We start from the raw sequence: 9,055 nt of genomic DNA, 5'->3' as shown, positions 1-9,055 counted from the left end.
TGATGATGATGGTGGTGATGATGATGATGATGATAATGCAGTACTATAGAATTAATTATGAGTAAACTAATGTCATAAACGAACATAGTATTAATGATTATGATAACATTACTTGATAATAAATAACTAATTGAGGAATGGACGAAAGGTCATAAAATATGACGCGGCACTCTCTGAACGATATGCAATGCCGCAGATTTTTTCTATATTTTACCATTAGCGAGTTAACATAAAGCAGGCGATATTTATATTGAATCAATCGACAACAGACAGACGAACACATACAGACACGAAACGAATTCTATGAGTGTATATGTCTCCAGCTAGGACATTTGCAATGAATGGAAATATCCTCGTATAGTTAAAATATTGTGTGTTGTATTACAGGACACTCATTCGGACAATCAGTTCAAAAGTCAATGCCCACCAATGCTAACGAGCTAAGCAAAAATGTGGTATGCCCACGAGAGGGTCCCTCAAACAGGAAATAGGATAATTTCACGACCAACATAAATTCTTTCCACGTAATAGTACTTCAATAGAGAAGAAGTACATTTGCCTCCGGCCCATGACATATGTACACATGTGCAGTTTTCCATTTTTCTAAATTACGTGTTCTGCTGGCAGCACTCGATAGCGGCACATCTCTCAATAACAAGTATTTGAAACAATACGCGGTCCAAGTCAGCTAATGAACAAATATATACAAACGAATACCAAATTTGCCCACAGACCTTCAGACACTTCACGAGCTAAGTGAAGAGACTATGAACAAAAATGAACTCCATATATCAAGTTTAAGGTCGGACCTTTGTGAACAACCTGGTGGAAACACCGTTGGTCTGTCTCTAGGAAATTTCATTGCCTGTATTTTTTGTAGCACTTCCTTTCTTTGTTCGTGGAATAGCAAAATAATGATGGGTTCGCGTCTAATTTCTCGAATGTGCCTTCTTCTGTTTAGGACTATTATATAACAAATTCAGATATCGTTCAAGGACACGGATCTTTGCTGTTTGCAAGATCGTCATTGTGATAAAATTTCATTAAAGGATGTTTAGTCGTCGAAATTCTTCGTAAATAGTTACTTTTTTAAGATCGCTTTTGCTGAACAGAACACGGTTTGGTATTGGGTGTCAACGCAGTTCGATGTAGGGCGATCGACTACACTAGCTGAACTAGGACTTGTACACGCCAGTTACGACAACTGAACGATGAAACAAACAGAAAAAGTGACAGGCAAAGCTTAACGATACAAATCATTTCCAGGTAACACATACGCGCACCGTTTTACATGTAACACGGTACACAATATACATGGCCTAATCGGCGACTGAAGGCCGACTACAATATGGCAGCAAAAGGCGATTATTGTGTACTCACTAGCGAAGCTCTGAAGTAGAAAAGGCAGAACGAACAGAAGACAGAAACGATGAAGCGTAACGGAAAGAAAGCTGGCGAGAAATGTTTAACGTACGGTTATTTTTCTTACCTATCATAAAATAGAACTGTATTGCATAATTCTACTGCTAAAATACTAAATTCGTTACTAAAATAGATAAAGATAATTAATAGAGTTACAAAGGGTACATGATACAAATATGCTACCCTAATTATGCTAAGAACTGTGACTAGGGTACAAGAATACATAAAATAAACAATGCGAAACATATATAAATATAAAACAGGCTGGTCCAGATTATCTGCAAGGATTGCCGCCCCGAGCAGAAGAGAATCTATCATTGCCGTAGCATTTTGGTGGCTATAAATCGCTTTTTTTTTTATTTAGCTTCCGTCTAATCGTGCTACTCCGATGGATTTTATGATTACTCCTATCATTGTTACTATTACCGCATGTCACAGATGCTAACGAGAAGTAACAACACAAGAGCAAAATGGAGCACACTAGGAAACAAAAAGAAAGGTACAAAACCATAAAAAAAGGACCGATAATGCGAGCCATTTTATTAGGTGCTTTGAATGGTAATTTAGGCTGGATTGTCCCCTCAGTTAATCTCAGCAATAAAAAATAGTCACGATCAGTTTGACGAGAAGAAAAACAGAGTAACCAACGAGGACAGTAAATAATAACAACGACGAAAAAACAACGGTTACAACGAAGACGTCGACGATAATACAAACAGATCGAGGATCGCGGTGAACATTGTTGTTGTTGTTACGGTAATTTGTATTGTTCCTACTGCAAACTGTAACTATAAGCGATGATTGGTCTGACGTACTAGATAAATATTGCATTGGCATTTGATAAAATTGTTATTAGGGTTACGATAGTTTCCATTTTGTATGTGGCCAGGGGGGCGTAATGATTCGAAAGTATTGCACATAAGCGGTGAAGAGTTACTGTAACACTGATAATACACGCGCGTTTGCCGTTGTTGCATCGCTTACTGATTGACGTCACAGTTCGACGTTCGTGTGACATTTTGACCGCAAAATGACTCAAGAGAAACAGATTGATCGAGAAAAAGGAGAACCGAAAGCGCGAGCGAATGCAAGATAAACTGCTAATCATAATAGCGATAATAATTATCAATTAATAATGATATTATCGAAAAAAAAAAAACACTAATCGTGAAAAAGAGGAACGAAGTGCATAACGATCATGCTGAAACGGAAGAACGGGGAAGGAAGACAAATAATGCGATAACTATAATAAACATGATAATTATTATGTGTACTAGTAATATTTGATGATGACGATTTTGATGAGCCGTAATAACAGAATGTTGATGACGTAATGGTAATAGAACTTCGTCGAACTACGCGAAAAGCCCGGAGAAGGCTGGCAAACCAACAACAGCAACAACAACAACAACAACAACAACCTATGAAATAATGTACAAATCTCTTACTATTATTATTATTATTATTAAACATAATACAGAGAAAAATGACTATGAGGATGAGAATGATACTAACAATTACTATATTATCATTATTATTATTATTATTATTATTATTATATGCATTACTCACTATTTAAAAAATAACGACTGCTAAAAAAAATGCGATTAAAAATACATGATGGTGAAGGAGATGATGAAGCGATGTTGAACAGAGAGGGAGAAGCCAAGCCGACGAAAGTTAAAAGAAAGATGCTTGTTAAAGCAGAAAATAAAAATAACTAAAATATATAACAATGGAGAAAGGCGATAACGATGGTGATGAAAGGCGAAAAAATGATATTCATAATAATAATAATAATAATAATATTATTATTGAAAAATATATAATAATATACATGACAATAGCAACAGCAACACGAAAAATACCAGCAGTAACAGCAACAACCACCACTCTGACGACAAAAAAACAACATAATATATCGACACGAAGTTAGATTGCGGCGGAGCCGATTACTGGATGTAGCATTGAAGTATGTTGTTCGTATCTATATACGCGTGTACGCTGGACTACCTCGAATGGCACCGGAAGACAATTCGGGCGCGTGCGGTGTTCACGCAAACAAAACTCAAATCGTAGCCACAACTAATGCTCTTCTTCCGGTCGAGCGAACCAAGTTTTTTTCTAAGCAAATAAACAAAACGACGCCGAAGTCAGAGGAAAGAAGAGGCGCAGGTCGAAGCAGACAAAAGCGATGATGTGATTGTCCCACTTTTACTAGCGAGACGTTTCTAGTCAATCAGCAGCCGGCTGTTCCGTGGAGATTCCGCATGAGAGCGGAGCCGACTCCCACATTATCCAACAATGCAAACTAGTTAGCAATCGGGGATGCGATATTGAGAATCTCTTGTCCGCGAGCCTCCAGCTCGGCTTCGCTGTTTACTTTGCAGTTCTGGCCCTGACAAAGGGGCACGAATACAGGACCATGAACACCGGAGATGCTACACAGAGCAGTAATCAGGTACATCGTTGATATACCGTTCCTTTGTCGATATATACAGCCACGCTGCCCTGTCCTTTGGCCGACAACCTCGATCTTATCGGCGGTATCTGCTCATCGGATAATTATACGCCTTCCTCAAATATCTTGGGCGTCAGGCCTTGTCGTGTTCTGTTTCTGATAGCTATATGTGAAACATTTGGCCTCCGAACATCCATTAAGTACTACTAAATTTCGCGATCACTAATGCCGATATAACCAATTCATTGGCCTCATGGAATACTCGAGGTCTAGAAGTAGCTATCGTTATTTACGGATTGTATTGTTCGTAACTAGCTGATTAATACTGGATGGTTGAACATGCATATGGAAACAAGCTATTCTCAAAAGTATAGAATCCCTTCGAATTCAGCAAGTACGGTTATTCCTTGGAATCATCCCTGATAGGGTAAAGAAAAACTCCTAGTAAAATAGAAGTTTAAGTGAACAAACACACCTTTTTCCTACAGTGTTGTCAGGTCAACTTTATATATCGAAATAATACGAAGACAATTGGGAAAAAGAAGGGTCGGCTGCTAGAAAGCGCATAGGAATCATTGACTACTCCCCCGGATAGCTGCATTATATAACAATCGTTGACGCATCAGCAACGAGGGTAGCGAATTCTAGTATCAATCGGAAAAAAACAGACTCGATGATTTAAGCAGTAGTTAAATACCATCATTTTGTACTTCGGAATTAGTTAGAAAATGAGCAGAGTTTTGAACAGAAGGCAGACAGAAGGCATCGAGCAAGGCCGATTTAGCTACTCCCCACATTGACACTCTAAAACGCAGGGCACCGCCGCACGTTTCGCTTGTTCAAAACAACAACAACAACAACAACATCAACAACAATAACAAAGACACGATAACCAAATCTAATATATATATATATATATATATATATATATATATATATATACACACAACATTTTGTGCTAATATGACAAAATGACGAAGACGATAACGGCGATAATGATGACTATTACTAATTATGCTGTAACCATGAATAATGTAACCATTAACACGAAAAACCCGATAACGAACGGATATGCTAAATAAAAACACTTTTGTTCAATAAAATCAAAGCAGTGTTTTCATACGATAGGTAAACGGCTTCAATTCAAAAGTCTAATAAAGCATATTTGGGTCGATACTGGAAACTATCATACAAAAATCTTACTTTATCTATTTAAAAGTACTTAATGTCAATTCTGTGAGGCATAGCTTAGGGATAACTAAAATTGTCAAATGCCAATATGGTTTACTGTTTATCTTGATGGACGTCTAAGTTAAAGTACCATGGGTAAAGGAAGCTAAGATAGGTAGGATTAATGATAGGAAGATAGGTGGAAAAATCAGCTAGAAAACATAACTGGTCGATTAAATAACGCTACACTCGATAGGTTTAAAAATGACTATAGATAAACAGAGAGGTAGTGGATTCTTCACGAGTGATCACTCTATCATAGTAAGCAATAGACATGCGTAGTCGTACTGCAGTAGTTTAGCATCGCTTCAGGTAACTTCCTGCGAACTTTCTTGTACCTTAACTATCTAATTCGATTGGTCTAAAGTAATAGTTTTAGATAAAATTAGAGAAAAACATAACCATACCATGAGGCGCTCCTCCACCACTAGAAAATGACTATATCTAATCCTTAGCTACAGAGCCTTTTGTATTCCATAGGCGAGCGAATAAAAGCCATTCAATGAAGATACTTTAAATCATTTCGTGTTTATTCAAGTCCAGAATCGCTTCATTTTTCAGTAAAAAAAAAAAAAAAAAAAAAAAAGAATTAAGTTACTCGTTGGGTTAACTATCTGTGACATTACTTCATGTTATCTGGTGAGTCTGATTACGATAGAAATACGTTTCGGTATTTCACACTGAAACAGGCATATTAGTGTGGAAGACAGATCCTAATCCTATACACCGCGTTACCGTTGTCAGCACTTAAATCACACTTAGGTTAATCAAACGCGAGCTTGTGCGGTTCCAGTTATCAAGCCTCGTGCAGTCTGTGGACACTTTTAGCTTGTTATCTGTGCGTTACATCAATCACAGCTTTTTTTTTTTTTTTTTTTTTTGAATTTAAGAAGCATGGAGCTATCACCTTCATTGAAGTTTTATGAAACACACCGAGAGGGTAAAACGTCTTCGATATTTAAGCCAAACGACACATTGACAAACACGGCTTCAAATGAGCAAACGTAAACGGAAATATCTGAAGCGTGGGTTGAGATATATCCAAGGTTAAAATAAAAGCAAAGTCATTGGGCGTGGAAGAAAACACATAAGCTGGAGGATATGCACAAGCCGACAAATAGCAAATTATTCTAAAACGAATCAGAAAAGATTTGGTGACTAGCCATAACACATACTTTGAAGTCTGAACAAGGCTAATAGATTATAGACATCATGAAAAAATTGGTCAACTTTATTGAAACATGTATAAGTATAAATAAAAACAAATAAGGGACGTCCAAATGTGTTTGTTAAGCATGAAAAATAATTGTGACAAGACAGATAGATCTCTGCGATTGTCTAAAAGAAGTAGCTATTGATGTGAGTTATCATCAAAATAAATAGAAGTCGAATATTACGTTCCAAATTCAAGATTTCCCGGTTTTGTCAAGAAGGGTATAATATGTAGCATGGAAAAAGCTCATGAACTCTAAATCTGTGGTAAAGAACTGTTGCTCTTTACCGTAGCAGCGATTATCTAATCGCTTCATAATATAACCAAAAACTGTCAGCTGAACGCTTCTCGCAGTGAGAATAAACCTTCACGGGTATCTCGTTATATATCCCTACGTTATATATATACGTACGTACGTGTCCCGAGGGATATTCACGCTACTTCTGTTAATAACTCTTAGCCAAATAATCTAGTAATACTAATTCTAAACAGCTCTATGGATACATTCAGATGCAATCAAAATACTCGACCGAAAGCGACCGACGCAAAGCCCTTCATCTTTTTAGGACTGGAGCTAAATTTCAAAAAATGCAAATAACGGATTTTAGTGCAAGAAAACGTTATGGAAAATCTATAGACCTCATTTTATCGCAAGAAAAGTATATTCATTTCTGTCAGTGTAACAGTTTGTGTCATGAAAAAATGCTTGAATTATATGGATTTCGAGAAATTTAAAAGAAGAATATTTCATAAATCAAGTAACGCGGTGCGTTTCACCTGGAACTCCTTGACGGTTTTGGCGGATCCAGCTTATAACTTATGAAAAAAGGCTCACCAATTTTAATAGGAAACTTGGACTCGCCCAAAGCTTGTAGTAACGGAACAAGAATGATCGATCTAATCGTTTTATAATCGCACACATTACAAGCGGTACATTTAACGGAAATATTACCATGCATCTCGTTAGTAACGGTCTCTTACATATTAGCCAATCTGTCATACAGTTGGTGTCCAAAGGCGCCTTATACAGGGCGCCCTGAAATAATGTATAGTTGGTTTTAATAGATTGCTGCTTTTAAACCTTCTAGTATCGACGGCGTAGACCTTACCTTTTAGGCATTTCCATGAAAAAAAAAGTCCATTGCCGCCAAGTCTGATAAACCGACAGGGTATTCCATAGGACTAACTCACGATGATAACATGCACGTACTCAGTTCCGTTGGAAATAAGATTCGCTAGCTTTACTACAGTTCTTGCGGGTATGTGGTTTTTGCAATGAATCGAAGCGGTTGGCACCCGTCATTGTACTCTCAAAATCGAATGGTTCAATGAATCCTTTGCTGGAAATACGGCATTACACTATGATCTCTGGTAAGTTTCGAAGGTACTTCTGAGTAACGTGAAAATTTTCAGTTACTCAGTCCAAATATGTTGACACTTACATAGCTTTATCACTACAAGGAAGCGCACCCGAAAACTGTATACTCTGTTCATACTGCTCCAAGTACTATGCGCAACATTGGCCACTTTCGATTATTTCCAGGCAACCGAATAACTGCTAAGATTTAGGTTTGCAAGCGAGCTTATACTTCACGTTACTTCAAATGCCACACAGACTGAGTTTATCTACATTGAATCGGACCAGCGCAGTGGCTGCAGAAAGATAGAGTTGTTGAAACACTACGAACGGCACAGGCATAGTAAGGTAACCACAGCGGGGTCATCTAGACTATTTTTTAGCCTAGAGTGTGCAACATCAGATATGCGAAGTCCAGTAAGACGGTTACGGGGCTAAACATACAGACCATGTTAAAGTATATTACAAATGATCTCTGCTCGTCTGTGGATGTTTGTTGGCCTAAAATATCATATAGTGCTGTGATTTGATTTTCTGTGGATCATTTCAACAGGGTATGGGATGCTGTGGCAATATTACTCTAACAAATTTAGAATTTACATTGAACGGAACGTTAGACTGAATATAATTGAATTCGTAGTCATTACGCCACTGCGCAATGACCGAAGTAAGACACTCGAACGGTTGAATTTTTCTAAGGAATTCGTTCATGCTCTTCGTTCTTTTTGAGCGACCGGATAACTGCGATACAAAAACTACAACGGCATAAACACTAATATATAATTTACGCTAGAACAACAGCAGACGTCATTAGGCGCTTCTACAGTCTACTAAAGTAAACTTACTTACAGGTAAAGTTAACTTACTTACAGGCGACGTAATCTAAATTCGAAACCAGACGTAGACACATACATGGTTTGTTTCATGCTGGAACTCGACGGCGGTGCCGTAGTAAACTTGAAATCATTTATTAGAACAGAAAAGGCACAGCAGGAACCCCGCGACTTTATCTAGTAAACTGGCTATTAAATGAAGTCATATATAAGCATAAATAGTAATAAATACACGAAATATGTTATCAAAGTGAATCATAGAATCTTCGTAACAGGTCGAATCTGACTGAAGAGAATACTTGTTTTTTTTTGGAAAGCACATTTGGCTCATGAAAAATTGAACGATTCGAATTATTCTAGAGCTAATGAAAGCACTTATTTTCAGTCCACACATTTAATCCTCTGTACCATAAAAAAGTAGCCATTTAATATTACACACACGTAATCATTGTGTATATAGTCAATGCACAAATTCACATTAAAAGCGTGGACCACTACATTATGGTGGTAAGTAACCGAAATTTTGACACTTGCAACTT

This window comes from Varroa destructor, unplaced genomic scaffold (genome assembly GCF_002443255.2).
Source record: "Varroa destructor unplaced genomic scaffold, Vdes_3.0 BEIS01000006.1, whole genome shotgun sequence".
NCBI lineage: Eukaryota > Metazoa > Arthropoda > Arachnida > Mesostigmata > Varroidae > Varroa > Varroa destructor.
Note: the sequence above shows the minus strand (reverse complement) of the source record.